Below are 12,128 nucleotides of genomic sequence, written 5' to 3'. Positions count from 1 at the left end.
TAAATGACTGATGGTTGCTAAGAGTGCTGTAATCAATTTACCTCGTTTAGAAAATGTTTACTTAGCAAAAAAAAAAAAAAAATTGAAAAATATACGTATACTCAGACTCATTTTCAAGTTCTTTTCTCCACAGATTTTTTTTTTTTTTTTCCCAGAGATTTACTTCATTAACTCTTTCTTGCACAGTTTTGCTATGAATGCATTCCATAGAATCACTGAATGGCTTAGGCTGGAAGAGACCTTAAAGTCACTATTTCCAACTCCCTGCTGAGGACAGGGTTGTCACCCACAGGATCAGGCTGTCCAGAGCCCCCATCCAACCCTCCAGGGATGGTGCATCCACAGCTTCTCTGGGCAACCTGTTTACTGCCTCACTGCCCCGACTAAGGAATTTCCTCCAAGCTAGATGCTTGGATCTAAATCTCTCCTCTTCTAATTAAAAACATAACCTATCACTATCAGATTATGTAAAAATAAGTCCCCCTTCTGTTTATAAGATCACTTCAGCTATGGGAAGGCCACAACGATTCTTCCTTTTCTTCTTTGGAGCCTTTTCTTCTCCAAGCTAAGCATGCCCAGCTCCCTCAACATTTCTTCATAGGAGAGGAGCTCCAGCATTCTGACCATCTTTGTGGCATTTTAAAAGTAATGGACTTCTTCAGTGTTTTTTGAATAAGAAAGTGTCACCAAGGAAGCAATTCTGTTTGCTGAAAGAGGCAGCAAATTCTGCAGACTTTCATTCCCAAGATTCCATTTCTTTCTTTCCTAGGATAAGAACTGCTGTTTGTGAATGCCCTGATTTCCCTGTTACTGAGGGTTAATTATTATCAATAAAGAAATAAAGCAACTTGAAGTAAAATATGCTCATGTGACTAAGGCATTATTATTATTATTATTATTTTTACCATTATTGATAATAATCATAACTTATTTGTTGGTGACTAACTAGTAATGAACAGTGTTTTTCAGCTTTTCCTTTAAGTGGTGGATCTCACCTTTGACTGTCACTTCCTGAACTGCAACCATTTATAAACAGTAAATAAATACTCTTAGTATAAATCATGGTAAACTATTGGTTACAACAATAATTAGCACCAAAATATTCTCTACACAATCATTGTTGTTGCTGTTTATCACCTTGATAACCAACAGTTCCCTACCTCTTCTCATAGTATTGTGTATGGGAAAATTCTGGAGTAGACTTACAATAAGCACTAATGGAGCTTAATTCACATTCAGTTCCAATCAGTAATTAACACTGAATAAAAAGTTATTTTGAAATTGTTTTGAAATTATTCTGCTACTGTTCTAAAGAACCAACCAAATTACTAGTGGAAAGTTTTAAAGTATTTAACAAGTATGTTATGCAGTGAACAGAAACACCAAAACTTGTTTGTGAACTATGGATTTTATAAAAATGTCTTTATTTTATTGTGGTCACATTGTCTTCTGTTTCAGACATTTCAGCTCAATTGTGATAAAATAATAGACTACAATGTTCCTTTCGTTCATGTTTCAAGATTTTTTTTTTTTTTAGAGAGCATGGATTCGATGTCATTTTAAATGTACAGCTCTTTATCACTCGAGGGAAAAGCAGAGCCATGTTATATTTAGTACTTTCATTTCTTCTGATTAAATATGAATTACTATGAAATTTTTCTCATCATCTAACACGCCATAATACGCCAACAGCTTTTTAATACACTATATAAGCACAAACTTCTGCTCTAAGAGTTTAATTTGCCCCTCTAATCCAATCACATCAACCTTATTTCTCTTATCAGAGATTCCCATTTTGAATTAAATGAGCTCATTAGTTTTAATCAAAAGCAGAGAGATCAAAACTTAAACGTAAATGCTTTAGATCAGAACTGTCAGTCAGCCGTGCAGTTCTATTTTACTAAAACACAAGATCAGAGACCCTTAGAACCAATTTTTTTCTCGTAAGGGATGCCAAGAGCTTGAAGATGCTATATCCTTTTTTTTTTTTTTTTTTTTTTCCTCTTCCAAGGACAGATTATACATTTAAGGTTAGACTTAATTTAGTGTTTTTTTTCTTTTTTTCTTTTTTCCACCCTGGTGGAAATGGAAAAGTATGCCATCCTGCTCTTGTCTCCTTCACACTTATTGGTGCTGGTCCTTGGAGACCTGAACAAATGTGGGGCCATGAGAATCCATGCAACAAGCCTGTCCTTAAAAAAATTCAGCTCTGTTCAGCAATATCATCTGAGAAATGAAACCCTGAAAAGAAAGATGTATGTTTCAATGTACAGGATAGTGGAACTCTGAAACCATAACCTGGGTCATCAGGTTGGCAGCAGTACTGGTAAGATGAGAATTGTTATTAATTATTATTATTATACAGTACTCTCCAGTACAGTACTGAAAGAGTATATTAAGAAACCACAGCATGGGTGCTTCCTGCTGTGTGAAGAAATGCTAAAATCAGCTTAACAAGTGTAGTTGTTGTAGTCCAGCACATTATGCTCTAGCACAGGCAATAAGTACAATATGTCCTTCTGTGTTCTAATGGTGATTACATAAGCACACAGAAGTAACATTAATTAAACAGGCAATATCAAATGCTTGAGAAACAATCTGGTTGTCATACATATGTATTATTCCCAAGAAATATAAATTTAAAATTCCCTTTATTTCACAGATACAAGAAAGGAAGGAAAATAGCTGAGATCCGGTATAGTGTATGCTACCTTATATAATGAGCTTAACATTATTTTACTGTTGCTATGATATGTACAAAACTTAAATTTCTCTGTAAGTGAACGTGATAAAATGCATATAATTTATCCACATACTGGAACAGTGAATGTCATGTAAATACAAATTCTAAAGTGTTTGATTTTCTTTAACAAAATGTACCTGAGAGTGTATCTGTGGGATGGGATTAGTTACTTAAAAGTCCAGAACAGCTTATGAACAGCTTTCTGAATTTGTCTCAGGAGAGAACCATTGTGGTTGCAGTACAAATCTACATTCAGAGTTGCATCCACCCACGGTAGAAACAATGCTGACTGTAATTATGCATGCAGGATTTTAAAAACAGGATGTGTACAGAACATATTTATTGATGTCAGTGAGATTTGCACAGGATTATATTGAATGTGGTCCATTATAAGTCCTCAGGAGTTGATTCAAAATGCCTATTATTCAGACTTTTCATTTTTTTCCAATTATGTGAAAGAAGGCTAGTAATTGGAGGACTGAAACTCTGACTGAAACAATTCTTAATTTCAGGAGTTGTTGGGTGTGGTTTTCTTTGTTTTTTTTTTTTTTTTTCCTTAAAATCTGTTATCTTAGACATTAAAAAAACCTGAAGTAAACAGGGTAAACTCTGCTTGATACTGTAGCAACTAAAGATGCCTCTTGGACTGAAAAACAGTGCTCCTGGGCTGAATTTACTGAGTCTAAACCTACTGTTGAGCTATAAAACTCTGAAACTGTGAGTTTAGAATACTAATAATATGATAAAAGTCAACACTCACTGTGTGTGAATGAAAGTACTATACACTGTCAGGCTCAGAAGTATAAAAAGTTAAGTCTGGATTGTCTTTGCAAACAGTAATTGTGTACTCTGTTGGGAAAGCATTTGTCTTTGTGCGTCCTCAAATATCTTCAGCAGGTACTACTAAAGGAATAAACCTCTTTTCTTTCTGCTCCCAAAGCTGCTAAAGCAGTATAAGATTTCTGGACACAAAGAATGTATTGTCGGTTTTGAAGGGCATGAAGTTGCAACCCCTATGTGCATACAAAAATGCCACGAATGTTAAAATATTAATGAAGAACCACACAGCCAAATGAGGACATAGTATGAACTAGCAGCCAATTCAAAAACATATTTACTTATCTCTTCCTAAGCATTTCTTTGTGAGCTAGCCTTGTAGCCCTGAGCCTTCAAGGCTTTGTCTTGAGAATAAACTTGGGTCTGGACCCCACAAACCAGTCATGCATCATTTAACTTTACATGCTAAAAGAGTTCTGACACTGGTGTAATGTGCACTGATAGATAAACATGCACATCATTATTTGGAGGACTGAGGTCAATGGCTCTGATCTTACATTGATCTGTAGATGTATTCCAGCATCTCTATGCAGTCTAGCCTTACTTCATAAAACAAAACAATGTTAAACAATGCAAATAATTACTATTACACAGCAATAGCATGAGTATCATTTCCATGATGGATTCACAAGTACACTCAAGTTCAGATAAACAATTTTTCCCTGAAGAAAGTTGTTCCAGATCTGATTTATGTCTTAAATAACAAAATGCTGTCAAAGCAAACTGAATAAATATTCACCAACTTTGTGGTTTTTTTTCCCCCTCAAACATATTAAAAATAATTGAGAGGAGAGGAACAGCATTTTTTACATACCAAACAGATATAAAATAGGCTTCTCATTCTGAGAAGGAATAAAAGGAAAATCATATATCAACAAGTAATTTGTGAGGTCAGGAGGGAAAAAAGGTTATGGTTTAACACACAGGAAATTCTGGATTTGTTATCGTTTAAGGAAGTTTTTCCTTAGTATTAATTCCTCTTTGTTAAAAACAAGTGCCTATGTAGTTTTTAGGAGACAGTTTCAAATTCCGTCTATACAGCTTTTAAAGCAGAAATGAAATAAGAGAACATGCAAAACAGTTATAAAAAAGGAGCTCTCTTCCCATTTCATCTTCTACACTTGCAAACCTCTTCATGCATTTTTTTTTAAGGTCTGATAATTCTTTGCATAGGCTACTGAGAATCCAGATATTCAGATGAATAATTAGGTAATATAAATCTGTGATTTTCAGTCAGACTAGATGCATCTTTGCAAATGCTTCTGTTTCTTTTGTGCAGCTTATTGCCTGTAACTTAAATCTTAAAAAACTTACAGAGAAGTGTAACCTTGAGCAGTTAACTGTTCTTTATGTTGTTGCTGTTGTTTTATTTTTCTTATATTATTGCCTCTTGAAGACTGTTTTTATTCAGAAATTTGACTCTCAGTAAAGCACTGTCTCCAAGCTCATTTTCTCTCCCTAACTTACTGATCAAATTTGATCATTCTACAAGCTAAATTTTTTTTTTTCTAAATATCAGCCCAGCAAATAAAATTCAAAAGCTTTTAGTTAAAACATTTTTTTCTCCAATAACTGCAAGTTAGTGTGAAGTTATACTTAGTATATATGCAAATGCATAGTTTTAAGTGAAGTAAAGTGGGTTCAGTCTGATTGCAGGCTGACCACAGAAAATACTGCAAGATAAATCTTGGTCTAGCAAGATGTTGAAGATTCTCAGAATATTTGGTTGAAAGACTTAAACAAACTTACACACATAGGTAGCCACCCTGAAGATCATCTGATGGGAATGGAGCTAATAATTTCCATACACATCTCATGATCTTACTGGTGTGTTCAGCAGCTTGCAAAAGGGAGGACTACATGAACTATTTCATCAATGTCATAGCCAGCAAAAAAGAGGCTAGTTCAGCATTTCCAGGTAATATTATAATGCTGTACTGAAAGAAATAAAATGCAGGAATAATATTTTAGCTCTAAGTTGTCAGAGTTACGAATAGGGACTTGAATTTCAGCATAACCAGATTTTGATCTTGGAGGAATTAAAAGTACTTCTACCTAACTTTTTTATCTTAACATTTCAGTTTTCCTGTTCACTGAAAAGTTGAAAACCTTAAGAATTGAACCACAGGCTTCTCATGATCTAGACCCCATCCTTCCTTTATACAGAGGGAATAATGCTGGATTCTAGCCAAAGCTTCACTGAGAAGGGAAAGGCTCAGGGAAGCTTCTCCAAAACAAATGGAAAGAACAATGACTTCCTCTAAAGAATTTATTGCTAGGTAACATTTTCAAACAAGATAATAAACTGTTCTTTTGTGTCATTATACCTCCAGAATGAAGACAATTCACTTTTCATGACCTATGCGACTATTAGAAACACAAATGCTTAAAAACTTAAAAGGCTATCAGACTTGCCTTGAAGGTTGATTTTTTTAGTTTATTTTTTTTTAATTATTTTTTTTCTCATCTCTCCAAATTTTCCAAATCAACAGCTGATGAGATGGGGTCTCATATTACTTTGATTAGTTTGCCATTATGTAAAACATTTATTTTTTTACAAATAATTTGACATTTAAGTCTTAACATATATTCTTCTTTGATAATTTCTTTATTTTCAACAGATTATATAATATACATATTTATATATATAAATATGCATATTTATATAACCCAAATCTGTAATTACCAGTCTACATGCAAAATAGAACTCACTAAGACAACAGAATACTAAGACAATATATGTACATACATACGTATCCACAATGCAATTACTTGCTACCCTCTCAATTACACCTAACTATAAAACTGATTGGGACAAACTAATATAGATACATTAAGGAGAACAATTCCTTCATTTCATGGATAAATTCAGAGTGATCAAAGGTTTAATTCAGTTGCCCATGCATAGGTCTATAGCATTTTTGTGTACTGATCCACAGTACCTGAGATGTGCAGAGAAATGACAGTTTCACAGAGGACCTGCAGAAGACCTAAGATGTTTTATAGTGGCCAGCAGATGCAAGGTATGTGTTAAGTAGTGCAAGTTCTCTATTTTTGTGCAACCTGGGCCATAAAAGCTGGCCCAGCTCCTATATAAGTAATTAGGAATGCTATGAAACGACATCAGTCAAGTTCCTGAATTACTATTTTATAATTTCCATCATCTTATGTGATCTCATGCTTAGCACTTTGATTGCACATGCTTACATTCTGTCTGGTATGTGTGTTTATACCAACCTCTGAATGTGTTTGTGTTCCTCCAGGTACAATAGACTTAATACTAACAATAGGCAAAAGTAAGCCAGATTTCACTATGGGATCCTGACACTGTTTTACCAATGAATATGGAAAACTGTGCATGCAGTTACTAGCAAAATAAATTATAGTTTCACATACTAATATATCTACACAATACAACTTTAATGGGTAAAGTACATTTGTCTGCGATTCCTCTGCTTTTTGCAAGTGAAAGACTCTGCTAGTGAAAACACTTCTATATGAGTATTATAGTTTGGGCACATATAAGGCTGTACCCACAAAGAAATAAACCATGTTTTGAAATGCTATCCTACAGTTTTAAAAATAATGAGTTTACTATGCTTATTTTTTTTATGTACTGGCTGTAGTTAGTAGGCCTGTTAAAGTACAAATTCATTGATAGACATTCCCTCTTAAAACAGTTAGAAGTTTTGGAATGTTCTACTATTCATGCAGGACCAAAGTGATTTGAATTTCTCCTTATTGGATGAAGAGGTACTACTCTAATGCCCCTCAGAACTTCCTTTCTTCTGCAGCTGCTTCTGCTTCCATTTCTTCCAGTCTAGAAATATATCTTATCAGGCTATTAATTCCCTACATATACAATTTATTTCCCATGTAAGCTTTATCCCTGAGAATTCTTTATATATCTGGTAATATATAGAATGAATTAGATGCCAAAATAGAGCTGTAAATAAAGTGCTGCCAAGAAGAAGCAATGAATAAGATTTTTGTTTCTCCTACAGCATCAAAAGACAGATTTTACATCAAATTTTGGTAGGTCAGTGATCTATGAAATACATATAGCTTTTTTACCTGTTTGAAAACAACATAATAAAGATTTGCTATTAAAAGAAGTAATCATGGTAGGAAACTTTAACTCTGAAAAACCCTTTGGAAATGTTACAGTCTACTGGACTTCAATCCATTATCTAAGCACTTGCAAATGTATCCACATTCATCCGATAGACCGGAACAACTCTAGAAGAGCTGTTATGGTCTAGTGAGTCAGTGGTACATAAACCATACTGGGCATGAATCTCAAACTTTCTTTTTCAGCTTTTAGATTTAAAGCTAATTTATTTTAAGCAAAGAAATAAATAACCTGAGCTGACCTGTTGGCTTGGTTTCATGTGAGGTCAGCAACATTTGTAAATTTTCAAGGTTCAGTGACAGTCCCAAACAAAACGAGCACAGTAGAACTGTTTCCTACCATTTACTCATGGCAATTGTAAAAAAAAAAAAAATTCAACAGAACACAATGAATGGTTTGGAAAGGTACCAATGTACAGGAGCCCAAGATCATAAGTAACAGCACATCTATCCTGTGCTAGGGAGCTGATATGAAGAAAATATACTGGGAAATAAGTAAAAAGCATAAGAGACTAATTTGGAGGGTAAAAACTTCACTGAATTCCCTGAGAGCTTCATGGGCTTAAAGGGAACACTGGACTAGACTCTAAAGCTCCTTTGAGATGTGGCTGGTTTGCACAACCTAAATAATCGTTATCCATACCGATTTCTTATGGAAAAATTTGAACATTTTCTCTCAGCACAAAACTGCCATTAAATACTGATGCCAGTCCCCCTCTTTCATGCCCTAGCAGGATCAGCTGAGGGTATATTTTTTCCCTTTTTCTTGTTTTCTGCTCTTGCCTAGTAACTTGTGAATCATTAGCTGACACTCTAGAGCATAGCTGTGAAAATAACTGTGGTTCAGTGCTGCCAATAAAGGCTCACTAAAGTTCCTTCCCAGCACATGGCATAAAAAGCACCTCAACAAACATTAAATGTCCCTTCTGATGCTGCCTAACATTGCCAGTCTGCTTGGGCTTAAAAAGCACAATAAAGAGGTTGCTTTCCAGATTTTCATATGCCAAATGGGAGGTGCTTTTTGGTGCAGCTTTTCCCTGAGGGAAGGAAGAACAGGCGAGTTACCTCATGCTGCTCATAGGCAATGTGAGGATGATCCCACTCAGGGGAAGCATACGCAAGTGTCAAAGTCAAGCTGCTGCTCATGGATGTTTCTGTACTCAGTAACTAAGCAGCAGGAAAGTTCAAGAGAAAAAATGGGGTATCATAAAGATTGTCTTTGGGAGCACATGACATCCAGCAAAAGCTATTATGCAGCAGTGTGTGTCTGCCAAGGAACAAACAGTATGAATATTAGAAGTGGGTGTTTTAAATCTTAGTGGAATATCCCTGTAAAAATAGTCACTTGAGGAAACTATTTCTTTGGAAAATACCTTTTGTGCTGTTGGGATATTTTGGGGATTCTATTTTCAGTACCTCTGTTCTGGATCTAGTGGAGCACTGCTTTTATCACGACTATAAAATGGTTATGAGCCAATTCCTCATATATAAAACAGTCAGTAACAGTGGGGTTTTTTTTATGACAAACATGATGTCAGACAAAGGGCATCAGGACTTACTCTTTGTACTACAATACAGAATAACAATACATAAACACCTTAGTGAAAGCAACTTGAAACCCCATGCTTTCTATTAAAAAGTCATGTTCAATCTTCACTGTTGATAGAACAGAATAGCTAACACAGAGAACATTGTATATCAGAAAGGTCAATAGTTATTATGAGCTACAAATATATTTTTTTCCATCCTTCAGGCTGTTTAGCGCATATCACAGCATGAGCAGCTGTCTTCTTTAATGCTTTTAAAATTAGAATCCCAAAGAGGAAGAAAAAATTACATTTGCAATGATTGCTCTTTGCTTTTGTAAGTTTACTTTAATATACTATTTTATATACATGAGCCTTCCATGCAGGCTAACTAAGTGGCAGTAGCCAGTTACTAGTATCTCCTGGATTGCTGTTTCAATGTGTACAGAATCCTGCCAAAAAATCACTCTGCACAAACTGTGCAACATTGCTGCATAACCTTTTTGGGAAAGTACATAGCTACCGGGCATATGTTTAAACCAAGCAAGCATACGTGTGCAAACAGAGTCATCATTTCTAACGGCAAACACTGATTGGTTTACCAACAACAAACAGAGGACCACCTGACCTACCACTTTTTGTTCATATAGTGAAACTGGTGAAAAGGAGAAAGGAGTGACAGAATGACAAGATGGTGGCATTCTTTTTTTCCTCTCTCCCACACTCCCCCCAAAAAAGCAAGTATACTTCCGGCTTAAAACTGCAAACAAGATCTCATCCTGGAACTCAGTTCTATGTGTTATATTACATCGTTTGATCTTATCCAGACGTAGCAAACTGGTATTTTACAAATATTTTCCAATATGGATGACATGAAACTCTTTGCAGAACAACTTTTAAGGAAGTTTGGAGCAGTTCAATAATAAGAATAATAAAAAAACAACAACAACAACAAAAAAAACAAGTCAGGGTTAGAAGCCATATACAAGGGAAAGAACAAATATAATTGGCAAGGAGAACATTTTTCCCCGTAGGGTTTAATGTTTAGCTCATACATAACTTCATTACTGGACAACAGCAATAGCTACGGTGTGAACTCCTTGACACCATGAAAAGCGTCATGACAAAATGCAGATTCTTTGGGAAATAAACAAAAACACTGCAGATTTGCAGGATGCCTAGAAAGTCCTGTTCTAATGTTCCTTGTGAACCACTTTCTCCAGCTACATGGCTACATAGATAAGAAGACAGTCAAGCAACATTTCTATAGGAAATATATGATATCATTCACATTCCTAGAATCTTATGATCCCTATAAAAACAAACAAACAAACAAACAACAAAAAAAAAACAATTAAAAACCAACATGGCAAATGCTGTTTTTTAAAGAAAAAGAATAGTGGAAAAAATTAAACAATAATCTCTCCTGTTCCCTGCCCCTGCCAAGTAACTTTGAAAATATCCTGTGAATACAATTGTTACTTTAACATGAAAATACTTAAGTGCTGAGCATCCAGCAATTCAAAATCTATTTTTGAATGCTAGGACTAGTTCTATCACTGCAAGATTTGCTGTGCTACTGTTCCCTCTCATACAGAAACCTCCTGATGCGTTCTGGGCTAAGCAGAACCAGGTAGGCTGCTGATCCTGCTGCTACTGAGGAATATGCAAACATAGCTGGCATGGCAGGTAGCTGATGCTATTGGGTGCACAGCCAAATTGGTAGGCCTCCAGCAGCAGTCCTCACCTCCAACACACTTTCCTGGCTGCAGTATAGGTAAGAAGTCAAACTATCTCAGTTTCTCTATAACTTTGCCCTTTATTAACAACCCTTCCCTTTTCCTCTTACATTGTTTTCTCCTCAGGGCAGCATATTTAATTAAAATAGGGCAACAATATTCCTAAGAGGTAGTGTGAGGGTTTCCCTAATGCAGATAAATTAGCGTTTATAGATAACTTTGCTTAGGCAGAGTTCACAAAAATAATAATAATAAAAAAGCTTAAGATAACGTCAAACATTATGCCACTAAAACTCAGAGAGTAGAGAACAGGTATCTCCAAAAATAACAGACCTAAGGCTGCTGCAAACAAATAGTTAACTGTAGTTTCAGTGGACTGCAGCCACACATTACTCTTAGGAAGCAACTCACTCAAATTATTTGCTGAAAACAAATGTTAAATGAACCAGATGTCTTGCTTTTATTATTTTTGCCCTTTATTTATTTATTTTGCACAGTGGAATTAAAAAGGTTTTTGACAGATTTTTTCAGATCTGTCATATTGCACAGGAAACAGCATTTTAAAAATCAACCCACTGTGCAAGTATTTTGGCAGATTTATCACAAGGCTTGAATGATAAACACTTAACAGGAGGAATGCTACTTTTGTTTATCTGCTTTATTTTAACAACTGGAACAACTTCTTTTTCACTAAACACTTCTTCAAGCTTTAAGTGAAACAAAGCGAAAATCAAGATAATAATCAGAAGATGATCAATAATAATTGCTATTCTCTTTTCTGTTACTACATTTTTCTATCTCCAATACTTGCCAACTGATTAACTTGTAGAAAAATCATTTAAACACAAGCAGAGCACAGTATGTTGGTGAAACTTCCACTGCAGAGTATTTCCTAAGTTTTTCTGAGTTAAATTTTTTCTACATTGTATTTTTGCCACCCTGGAGCCTGCACTGTTTCTTTTTCCTCCAAATCTGAAGATCACCCCATGGATTAACAAATGATTGAGGATTCTCTCTTAAAAGACTCTTAAAAAAACTGTCAGAATCAGCCTGAGACAAAGATTTATTATGAACTATTTAAAGAGCTTAATATATGTATCCCCAAAGAGCCCTTGGAGCAAACTAAAAAGGAAGAATGGAATTCTCAAAGAA

General features: G+C 35.1%; 1 protein-coding gene across 3 annotated transcripts in view; it reads right to left on the bottom strand.

The window, feature by feature from the left end:
• Positions 1-12,128, bottom strand: part of NPAS3 (neuronal PAS domain protein 3) — a 596,309-nt gene that overhangs the window by 63,400 nt on the left and 520,781 nt on the right. The window lies entirely within an intron of this gene.

This window comes from Tympanuchus pallidicinctus, unplaced genomic scaffold (assembly GCF_026119805.1).
Source record: "Tympanuchus pallidicinctus isolate F22 unplaced genomic scaffold, pur_lepc_1.0 scaffold3, whole genome shotgun sequence".
NCBI lineage: Eukaryota > Metazoa > Chordata > Aves > Galliformes > Phasianidae > Tympanuchus > Tympanuchus pallidicinctus.
The sequence above is the reverse complement of the archived record's forward strand: the minus strand, read 5'-3'. Positions and strand labels throughout refer to the sequence as shown.